We start from the raw sequence: 12,464 nt of genomic DNA, 5'->3' as shown, positions 1-12,464 counted from the left end.
TTCTCACTTTTTTCTCTTTTGTTGATTCCATGTGCTGCTGCTGGAATTTTCAATGACTTTAGCTTAGCACAAAGTTTAAAGCTAGGAATAGAATCTTTCAATGTCTTTCTGTCTTTGCATTAATCTCTTTTGGTGTTGCTATGTGTTGCTGCTGGTCACATAGTTTTTCAATTACTTCCTATCTGATTTTACTTCTTCTTTCTGTCCCCTCGTTCCTTCCCTCTGTTCTCGGTGAGCCTATATGCTGAGCGATATTCCAGAGAGCTTAGTTTAGCGTGGTTCTGGTTTTTAAGTAGGAATCTGAGCTCCCAAGTTCCCTTGGTTTCATTGGTAATTGTTATTGCTCTCACAGCTTTGTTAATTGCAATTCAGACATTTATATCCAATGGCTGGATCTTGGTTGTGATCTGTTTGTTATTGAGTAATACTGGGAAGGTCAAAGGAACAGTAGACTCAAAGGAACAGTAGACTCAAGCAGATTCTCGTAAAATATAGTCTATTTTAGCGTGGGATTGGTCCAAACCAAGGGTTGGGGTCATTTGAGATATTTTTGGTGTAATGCTGCATTGTATCCTCAAAACAAGCTTTTGATGCTTGTGATTGACATACTTTTTATGTATAGCTAGTCTATTCAACATCAGAATGTTGGGATATAACATGTTCTTGTACTTGTGCGGCTGTGGCTCAGAGGAAGAGCGGGTTGTCCTCTAATCGTTAGTTTCTGTTTGATGGACTTTGCCATCACTGAGTGAATGTGTGTGAAAGGGTGAATGTGGCATGTAGTGTAAAAGCGCTTTGAGTGGTCGGAAGACTAGCAAGGCGTTGTACAAGTACAGGTCCATTTACCATTACTGACACATGTATGTGATAAAAAAGCACATGGTCTGGCCCGCTTACTATGCTTTTATGCTTTTACCCTCCCCATATCCTTTCTTATATTTAGTTGCAATATCATCTCTGATCTTTAGTCCCTCTTTTTTTTTCATTCCCACCTCTGTTTTCTTCCTCACTCTATCTTATCTCTTCTCATCAGTCTAATTCCTAATTCCCTTTCTCCTGCGTATGGATGTCACTGCCTTACCCAGAGGGCAGCTATATATTGTGACACATGACGGAAACCGAGGTTCACTGCCTCGGCCCTAAATGAGATTACACTGTCATTTGTTTTGATGGAAGGAACCGATTCCATTCCCATGTTTTGGTTGCTGGGGATTTTCTCCCTTTCTTATTAAACCATACCAGAATAAAGATATAGGGCAATATCCGCCTTTCACTCAACTAAAATGTCGTTTGTCTGCAGGCGTGTGTGTGTGTGCACATATTTGTGTGTGTGTGTGTATGTGAGGCATGAGGCTTAAAGGGAATTATTTTAAGTTGATACAGAATGTGAAACACAACATTAATGTTCTCTGCTGGTGGTCTACATTGTCTCTTTGTTCTCAGGCCCTGATCTCTTCTACATGACTTATATTTATTTGTTGGAATTGCAAATAATTAGCGTCAATGCAAAACCTCATGTTCCCTTGCATATAATCTGATGAAACACTCTGATATTAAGGTTCCTGACAGCTGGAAATCAGGTGATGGTTGTTTCAAACTTAAACTAAGCAGACATTTTCCAGCAGAGCAATCGTGGTTCACGTCTCTCGGAGATATATCTGTCAGTCAGCCGGTGACTGGATGGACAGTCCCCCCTCTGCAACCTTCGAGCCCTGCCAAGACCACAAAAATGGATATTAAACAAGTAATCCATCATCTCCAGTTACCAATCATTCATTCCTTTCAATACCCAATTATTCCTTTTCAGGGTCAGGAGGGGGCAGGAGACTACCCCATTGTGCAGGAGGAGTACTTCATACAGATGGTGTATATAGAAAAATAAATACTTGTAGGTTCACAACTATGGGAATCTCTCAAGTCCAAAGTTCAGAATCTGCATGAGATTCCAATGCTGGACCCTCCTGTTGTGGGTTTTAAGCTTTGCATCTCAACAACTTGACCTCCTCTGTAGCTACAAGATAATGGCAAGAATCAATACAAAGTGATGTTGTCATGGATTACCTGTTTGACAGAAAATGAATCAGCAATACCCAAATATGGCACACATTTGACGGTTCCAGCTTGTAATATGTGTGACTGCTCTTTTTCTGTGTCTTTTATCATCGTAAATGGAATGATTTTTGAGTCTTTTGAGAGGGTAAGTTTTCTCTAATTTATTTGGACTTCGGACAATGAATTTTGGTTTCAAATACTGTGTTCTTTCTGGCTATTCTTTTTTTATGGCGGCCAGTTCCAGTACCGAGTTTCGGGTCACTAAGGGTTTTTCTTTTCCTGGGATGTTTTATTTTGGGTAAATACTGGACTAATTGAAATTATCTATTGAAATTATTATCTCTCTCTCTCTCTCTCTCTCTCTCTCTCTCTTTCTCTCTCTCTCTCTCTCTCTGATGTGTGAGCTCTTGAGTGCTGCGGGCCTCGTGGTGTTGAGGGAAACTGTATCCCTGCTGGTTAACATGAGGCGCCGCTGTTTGCTCTCAGATTAGACTCTATGTGTTTGTGTTTACCCCCCTGGCAATGGACAAAAGCATACCTCACCAAACATGTGATGGTGCTTGTGTGTGTGTGAGTGACAGGGAGAGTGTGCACTCAGCTACAGTAGGTGTAAGGCTCATAACCGCTGGGCTTTCCAGTCAGTCATCCAGTTTTTAGTAGGCATGTAAGTGGGTTCAGTAAGTAGCCCCACTGCTGCAAATACCCATCCTAACAAGTCGATTTATCTAATATTAAGTCAAGTAGAAAAGAAAAAATACATGAAAATGTATTTTGAGGTATTGCCATTGATGCTCCAAGGTTTGTGCTGGAACAATTTAGAGCTACAATTTACATTTTTACTCTTTGTCCAGTTACAGAAGTCCATACCCAGGGTCTCTTCCTTTTAGATCTCTTGTGAGGAGGAATTTTCACATGCAATATAATCTCCAACCTGTGAACTGATTGTGCAACCAACACTCATTAATGACTGTTACCCTTTTCACCTTGGTGAACGTGGAAGTTCTGCAAACATAAACAATATAATACAGTGCAGTCCTCAGCATTTTAATGCTGCTGCTTTGGCCCCGATACCACAGTCCAGAACCACCTTCAATCAAGGTCCATGTCCTTTTAGTAAGGTTCATAACAACACAGGCTTTCACTGGATGAATGTTTAGTGCAGTGGTCTCTGTGCATACATTCATGCTCATTTAGTTACCTGATGAAAGGTGTGATAAGAGGTATTATACCTGATAATGTAATGTTCATGTGTCATGTTGACCAATTACGTTATTCAACTAGTAAGTGCATAGTTGGTTTTAAAATCAGGGATCTCATCACAGCTTACTTGAAACAGACTCTATACCACATTTTGTATTTTAGTTGTTCTCAACTTTTTGGGTGTTAAGGACCCCCAGATTGATACATATCAGGCCATGCACCCATATTTGAAAAGATGTAGTCTCAGGATCCCTTGTCTGATAAGATTTAGTCATTCCATAGCTGTCTATACTGTAGATGGACAGTGTGAACATCTCTCATTGGGATAACTTCTAGTCAATTAAATAATAGTGAAATTATTTGGAACCCCCATCAAGGGATCCCTGAAACTCAGGTTGAGTATTGCTGTTTTATTTTTATTTTTTTATTTAACCTTTATTTAACCAGGAAAAGTCCCATTGAGTTGCAGTAACTCTTCTCCCAGGGAGTCCTGGCCAAGACTGGCGGCAAAAAGTTTCAAAAAAATATACATAAAAGACAGGAAAAAGGTTACATACTACACCACAAATCTCTGTACATACACTATACATACTAGAACACAAACAAGACATTACATTAAGCTAATACAGACATACAACTTAAAGGGCTCCTAGTTTTAATGGACCCAAAAGTGGTTTACTGGACCCACAATTTGTTTTCACACTCAAAAAACAAACTTACACAATTCCTTTGCAAAATGACCTTATGTCTAAAGAACCTCTCCAATTGGCCCACATGTGAAAACACTCTTAGGCAGGCGAAGACCAGGGCTAACCATGCATGAGACTCAATAAATGAATTAAAATCCTATCCCCAAGGAACCACAAGATATTAAACATTTCCAAAATAGGTTTCAGATCCTAGCCTAGAAAGCAGTGTGGAGTCTGTTAACACCTTCCTTTATTAATGACTTCCAACTGTCTCCCAGACTAATAATTATGTTCTCCAGCCGGCCAGTTAGCTCTCTGTTGGCCAAAGTGTGCAGTTGTCCTTACCCAGCCAGCCATTGCAGCACCTGTTGGCTTGAAGATGCTGCGCTGCTGACAGAACTCCCTACTCTCGCAACAGTGATTTTTCTCCTCGGCTTAGCATGTGTTTGTGTGTCTGCGAGAGCCAGTGCTTTGCAGGAAGCCATTAGTGACTTTAAATATGCAGGGCTGCTGACACAAAGCTGTATTTATCGTTTAAAGGCCTTGGCTACAATGGATTTTGCCATGGGGCACGTATATAGTATGCTATTGTCTGTGTGTGTGTCCATGGGTGTGTATGACCATGTGTGTTTAATGAATTAGTTTCTCCTGTGTGCAGATGAGGTGTTAATGGAACACATAGTGCTGTCATGTCAAGTGCCATTATTGAGGGTGCAAGTATTTATTGTCTTTGTCATCTCACTCGTCCTTGGTTTATAATGGGACACTCTGCTCGAAGGTTAGTTTTGTTTTACTTAACACTTGAACTACTTAAGAAACTAAGTACTCTATCCTCTATATACAGTATTCAAATATCCAGACAAGTGATAAATGATGCTATTGTGAGGGGCACCAGAAGGTAGTGTCATCATATGTCCATGTAAAGGTTGTAAACACCTTGCTATCTTCAACTCTTTCCCTATTGAATATGGAAAAAGTAGTGATTGTTGAGCAATTATGGAGGAACTGAGCTGTTGACAGTTTAATATCTTGTAAATCCAACTTAAATAGGTCTAACTGCTCCAACAAGCACCATAGTGGTCTTCTGACACACACAAAACCACAGAAGTTGCGGTTTTGCATTTGCCAATACTTGAAACCAATACCTCTGCAGGGCTTGTTTGTTGTACTTCCAAACAGCGGACTGTGCCTTTAAGGCCAGGCCCTCGCAGTGTTGAGTTTGTTTCGGCCCAGCCAAAACCTTTAATCATGCTGATTGATGAGGTGCATTTCCCTGACTCAAACCTTCTCCAAATACCCCTTCCATTCCAGCCATACATCAGCCATTCAGCCAATTCATCAAGCCTCTGATTGTTTTAAGATATACCTGGCCAGTAAAATATCCATTTCTCTGCACGGTGCAGCTTCTCTAACTCTGCCCCCGCTTTCAGCACCACGATCACATCTAAACAGCGCCAGCTTGAGAAAAGGCCGTGCAGGGAAAAGGAGCAATGAGCATATGGAGGCAGGGAGCCCCCGTCTGACGATTGATCTGATACAATTGGGTTTGATAGTTAGTGTATGACTAATTAATAATCTGTCTGTGTTGCATTCTACTGTATGTACTAGTGTTTTTCCTCTAAGAACCCTATAATTAGTTTAAAAAAGTACAAATAAGGGCCATTTTCAAAAAAACACACAAATGAAGTTGTTCCACGGTACAAGCTCAAACGAAGATTAGCCTCATCATGATCACTCGGGGTGTAAGTGGAGTGATTAAGTGTCCCATGATGGTCCAAATAATCAAAAAATTCACAGCATTTATACTTTTTTAGCATGTGGTACACTCTCAGAAACACACATTTATCAGATCTATGCTAGCGTGGCTTTAATTGTATCCAAATTAGGACTGCATGTGTTTGCTTTAGGAGCATTTCCTCTCACACATCCCTGATGTTTACCCTTCCCAGATATTACTTCCTCTCCCTCACATTCTCTCACTCATATATCTTCTTTCCTTTTCTCCCTCCACAGTAATTGGACTCTCTCTTTCCCAGTAGTTTTTGTCCTGCTGGCTAAGTGTTGAGGACTATTATTTTAATGCTTATTAATTTCCTTCTCCCTGAAACAAACACCCCTATGATTTGGGTTCATTACTCTTTCTGTGCCTCTGTGCTATTTCTCCTTTCCCCTTTCCCTACTTCTCTATATTCTTCCTTGCTAGTAGCCCTGACACAGCTCACTCAGAAACTCATGAAATGCTTCTGACCCTTCAGCAAAGTACTTTACTCTATTCATGGTTTATTAACTGTTTGGAAGGGGAGTACTCCTAATATTGGGATTTGTATTAGCACTCTCTCTCTTTAGACTGTTGATGAGACCAGCTTTCCCTTAACCTAATCAATACAGACTTAAAAATTGTGCTTACAAGATGTAAAAACAGCTTTTGGTCACGTAGATACAGCAAAGACATGAGGAACTGCCCTTTATAATGCATTTCATTTGGGATAATTCCATGCCAGATGTGACAAGAAATGGAATGGATTCCTCCACAATACAAAATGAGTGGAGGGTAAGCATCGAGCTGAAGAGTTTTTGGCCACTTCAGATATCTGAGGGAGTGAAAAAAGGTAGGAGAGAGAATCACTTCCAACTTGTTCGTTCTCCACAGCAACTACACCAGAAGAAGAAAATGAAACCTTAACAATAACACTGGTGTGTGACAGAGGCTACCAATCTTTCTTACCAATTTTTGTTTAGTGCAATTTTACTTAAAGGAATTTTTTGTTGATTCTGGCAGCCCCTGTGGAAAATAGTGATTTTTTTTTCCGCCTCGTTAAATTGATTTCAAGGGGAATCTGACCCTGTGGCATGCATTAAGAATAACTACATAGAAACAGCCAATCTTCTCACTGATGGTGTTGTTTATGTAGGTCATAGAGGTGTCAGTATTAAATTGAGACTGATTCATAACCACTTAAAAGCTTCTTGTATTATGTTAAGGTACTTCTATTACACATTCTGTGTCTCTTTATTTATCCATTTTGTGTACCACCATGCTTTTAGTGTAGAGGCTTTACTGTGTTATGCTTCTGTTTTTGTACCCAAGATGTGGGCAGACTCTACTGTGTGTGCGTTTAAATGTATCATCAGCAAACCTTTGCCATGCTGCTTGGATGTTCTCTCCTGTAAATTAGCCAAGTGAGGCTCAAACATTTCCTCAGCTATTTTAGGGCAGAGAGAGCTTTGATCAGTGGACAGGCCGAATTGAGACATGGTGTAATGTTTGCTGCAATATTTCCTACTTTTGCTGGCTTGCAATGTGCCAAAATCCCACTATTTCTGAGGAGAAAGAGTTCATGATACCTGATTTGTACCAAGTATATTTTTTATACCTATTTTAGGTATGGACAGACAGAGAGATAAATGGCCAGATAATGTCCTTCAAGATGTCAGATCATGAAGTACCCACATATGAGCTGTTTCTTTGCGAGAGGTTGCAGTAGAATCAAACCTCAGACCAAACAGAGACAGATAACATGATCAGAGACCATAGCTTTCCATCAGATTCAGTGTGAAATTGTCCCACATTTGCCATTAGAATGCAGTCTGCTCCAGTCAGTATGGGCCATGTTTGATATGATAATTTGATTACAGAATGTTTTTTATAGACTGAATGGTTGAAATGAAAGCTTTTACTTAGCTTTGACATACTGCATGTTATCATCAGCCAGTTTTTTCTTTGGAAATGGCTGTCCTATATTGCTCTAAATGCTGTTTCAGCCTTGGTGAGAATACAATTTTGTGTGAACACTGACTCCTTATGAAAATGTATATCTGTGTAATGGTATTTAAACATGGCTAATAGCAGCTGATATTTTGCTAAAATATAAGCTCATAGCACTGCACTCAGTGTTTTTATCTTGTAGCTAAAACCAACAGAACTGTATCCACCAATTGGAAACCACTTTCTGCGTTTTCTGGCACTACCCTGGCATTATGGTGTAGTAGTCTCTTGGCCATTGTGTGGTTCTCTCAGTCTGCCATTGCTCCGTTTGTTTCTGTCCTGCTCATTTGGCTCAGCGGCATTGGCTTAATGGTTTATTCAGGAGTGGGGTGGGATACCATTGGAAGCTATGCTATGCTAATGGTGATCTGGCAACAACAGGGTTGGCGTAGCAAGGTCTACAGCAGCCCTGCTGATGCGTCAGGGATCGGATTAATGTGGCTAAGGCCAGGACAACAGACAACCATCTGGGCATGCTCCACAGCGCCAGGCATCTGTAGCTACAACTTGCCACCAACCCACCATTATGCACATAATAATATGCATGTTTCATGTAATAATCGGCCATGGCCACTGTGTGGTTCCAATAACCCATTTTTCAAAAGACGATTCCTCAAATCAATCTAACAATGCACATACAATTGGTTCTGGTTTCATTGGGATACAAAGGTGCCAGTGCTTTAAATGAGGAGCCTTAAGAGCATGCACATCCAGAATTTGGGGACACAAATTGAATACAAATTAGTAGATTGACAAAACAAAACAAACAAAGTCAAAGTCCATCTTCCAACCTTAATAGTCCATGTTGCCTTAAAGATGAGTGTGACAGCGTATTAAGCCACCATGGACGAGATGTTCTAAAAGTGCTATTGATGAAATCATTTGAGCTACTGAGCTTGCTGTCAACAGATCAATCTCCCTAACAACTGAGTAAACTCCATCTGCTGATGAAGTCCATGTGATGTGGTTGAAAACTTTGGAGGAGGTTACTATATGGACCTCAAATTAGGATCGTTCAGTCAAAGTACCATGTGAGATCAAGAATAAACTGTCATACTTTACAAATCACTAATCTGTTGTTAGATTGACCAAAACTTGAACTCATGAATAATATCACTGCATGGACAGATCATTCACTGTGCATCTACCCAGAGCTCACTCTGCCACACTATAATTTTGCTACAAATGAAATGTTGGTCAAATGAAACCAGTATCCGCACTACATTCTTGCATGTGCATGCTTTTTTTTTGTTTTACTTTTATGCCTTCTCTTTCTTCATTGCCTTACTCTTAAACTATGTAATCACCTCAGTACTAAAAATACTAACACCAAATATACTAACTGAAGCAAACATTTTCTACTAGAAATACTACTAATACTACTAATCTGAAACGTACTAACTAAACGAATGTGCTTAATGTATGCTATAAACTAAACTTATCTAACTGCCAGAATTGGCCCTGTTAAGTCTGGAAGCTCATGCAGCAAGCTTTTAAGGTACCCATCAAGTCTGCTAGGAAAATCAAAATGTATGTTAGAAAATAAGCAACAGACATTGAAAAGTGAGTGGCTGGAATTACAATATTTCTGCATTTTGTATTACCCAGTTATTAGAGTCAGTATGAGCTTTTAGACTAAGCCAGTCCTTGTTTTGTTTTTTTCTTTTTCACCTCCTTCCCTTTTATCTATTTTTCTTTCTTTCTTTACACCGTCATTTCCTTTGCATGCCTTTCGCCTACTTTCTTTCTAATCAATAATGAAACCAATGTGCTGTGCAACTTGCATGAAAGTTTGCTGGGATACAATTAATGGTAGAGTTTGTGTAATATCGGCTATTAAGAGCCACTGCTGTATTGGTGCAAGCGATTGGTGATGTTTGTATGGATCGTCAGTTCCCCCCACCCATAGCAGTTATTCTCAACATTTTGGTTTTTGACTCCTGAATATGATGTTAGGCTCATCCACAGCTCCTTGCTAGAGGCTACTCAGTGGTGAAGAGTTCAACCACAGAGGATTTTTTTCTCTCAAATTCTGCCCCACCTAAACTGTTCACAGCTCAGTCTGAACTTTAAATTTCACTGAAGTATAAAATATAGGCCTACTAGTATGTCAGTAAAATTTTATTTGATTGGCCACAAAGTTGGCTTCTTGGGCAGAGTGGGATTGACTTTAGTACATCTTTGTGGTTGTATCTCAATTACAGTCCTGTTCTAATGCTCCTGTTGGCCTGACAGGGGTCAAACGAGCCACTTGATTAGCTGGAAGTTAGACAGAAGCTGATTGGCTGGGCAGGGGAGCAGGGGACAGATGGAGAGAGGGCTAGAGAAACAAACAGAGATTACATCCTCCCACACCGAGCTATCGCTAGGAACCTTGCTGCAAACTGCATGTGTAGATATCAGATTGTGTGTACAGAACCCCCTGTGACAGTGTTATTTATTGATCAAAGCTTTGGCCTCTGCTTGTGTGTGAATGCATGCTGGAGCAGTGTGTGTGCAATGGGGCTATTGCAGACATGTGCAGCATCAGGATCAAAGTCTGTGGTATGTAACACCTCTGATCACTGCAAACTACATATGTAGGGGAGTGGACCAGTCCAGTCTCAGAACAACTGTCTGCCTGTGTGATGATATTTTTAAAATCTTAATTTTGTGTTTTCGCATAGATAACTGGTCTGATGTAGTTCCAGGTAAGCTTGGTTTTTGATCCAGATTCTCAGGCTGTCAGCCTCTCCACAGCCCGCTGAGGAACTCACCACACTATCTGCTGGCACCAAATAAAACCATCGCCAACAAGCAATAAAGAAGACAGAGAGACCAAGGGAGAGAACGATGAAGAGAAAATGTGATTTAAGACTCGACGGGGGTCGTCCACTCTGCACGACACAAGCCATCTGATTGGTTATCAGCACGAGCCACAAATCTGCCGTCGCCATATTTTTAGAGGTCAGATAGGAGCATCTTGCTGAGACACCAGGCAGCCTGGGAGGGAGGGGGGGCAGCATAAGTGTGTGTAGGAGTGTAAAAGAGATAAATGGCATGTGTATGCATTTGAGGGTTAGGCCGACATTAGTTTGGTCAATATGTGGCTTTTAATAAATATGAGATATTGGCTTGTCATAGCTTCTGTGCCTGAAATGAAGGATCCTTGATACTAAACAGAACCTGCAAGGAAACTGAATAATGGCTTACATTTCTAGATTTAATTAAAATTGTCACTTTAAAGGATGTTTTAACAGGATTAAAATTTGGCCTGGAGATAATGTTAATGATCAGTCTGCTTTCCAAGGAAGAACATTCATATCAGATGATTTTGCACCTCTCGATTAACGTCTAGTTCCAGCCTTCAGTGCCAATGAAGGAAGGAGTGTGTCAAGCAGAAGGTACGGGTGTTGAGGCCGCTGTGGTGGATTGGCATCCGACCTTTCAGGCAGAGGACTGGAGTTAATGTCTCATCACACACCAACAGTAAACATTTACGTTTTATTGAACCAAAAGCACTATAATTCCCTAACCTAAACCCAGTGATTTAGTTGAAAAGGGAAGAATACTGGTTGCTCTAATCATAGATCAGAGGATGTATCAGGTTTTCTTGGAAATGGGGAAAAAACTGAATGAACAAAAAGACAATCCTGGCACTCCAACAGATAGCAATGAAGAAGGAATATATGAGAAAGTCCTTATTTAACAAAATGCCCATTTAAAGCCCTGAGCAAGACCTACCGTGTCTGTGTATCACAGCCATTACAATAAAGGCTTTTTAAAAGGCTACCCTTCCTGTTTGCTTTCTAAATCCAGGATTTTCCCAAATCTTGCCATGTTGCTGAACAGGAATGCAGTCACAATGCAAGGGGAGATGAAATGCTCAGTTCTAGGATAATATGAGTCAAGATCCATGCTCTTGGGGCTGAATGAGGGCCTTTTCAACTTCATATTTTTGTTAGCAAGAAAAATGCTCAAAGGTGCCAAAAGTATATTAATTACAAATAAACAAAAACAATATTAGCACTGTATCTGCATGTCAAAACCAGCATTAACCGGTGCCAAATCACTGGTCAGTGTACTCTACTTCAATCCAAAATCAGTATGTGTTTGTGTTGAGAGTGTGTGGGAGTGGGTTTATGTGTTGGGAAAGAGGGAGAGATGAGCTGTTGTTTGTTGGCCAGCAGATGGTAAGCGGAGGAAGAGGAATAACCAACATTTACTGACGTCATGAAAGTCTCACTACTCTCGCCTTGATCACTTATGTCTGTCTCTTTCCCATCCGCTCATCATTGTTTAACACTCACTTGCCCAGGCATTTGTGTGACATGGGACTATTATTCAGTATCTCCTAATTTGACAGTTTGACAGACCACAAATCTATCAGAAAGGTATCGTAAAATTTCAATTAATAGCCCAGGCCCATTTGCTTTAATCACTGAACTCAACTTGCCTGTATTTGGGACATGCCTATGGGACAAGCTTTTAATCTCTTTTGCAAAAAAGTCTTGCTTAGCATCTAATTGAGACCTGCCTTGATTTGTCAAACTTTGTAGCCACACCAGACTAGTAAAGAAGACCTGCTTCAACTGCTTAATTAAAATGTTATGGTAAGTTTTGTGTGCTGGCCTTTTCTGAAACACCATTAAACACTTAAAGTTTCTCTTAGCAACCCACAATGAGAGTCACAATGAACCACATCCCTGCATACTATGGGGAATCTGATCATTAAAACCTTCAAGGAGGGGGAGAGTCCCCACAGACAACCAGTGTAA

General features: G+C 40.4%; 1 protein-coding gene across 3 annotated transcripts in view; it reads left to right on the top strand.

The window, feature by feature from the left end:
• nlgn1 (neuroligin 1) overlaps positions 1 to 12,464 on the top strand; it is a 337,761-nt gene that overhangs the window by 142,301 nt on the left and 182,996 nt on the right. The window lies entirely within an intron of this gene.

This window comes from Dicentrarchus labrax, unplaced genomic scaffold (assembly GCF_905237075.1).
Source record: "Dicentrarchus labrax unplaced genomic scaffold, dlabrax2021, whole genome shotgun sequence".
Taxonomy (NCBI): Eukaryota; Metazoa; Chordata; class Actinopteri; family Moronidae; genus Dicentrarchus; species Dicentrarchus labrax.
This window is presented reverse-complemented; position numbering and strand designations above follow the sequence as displayed.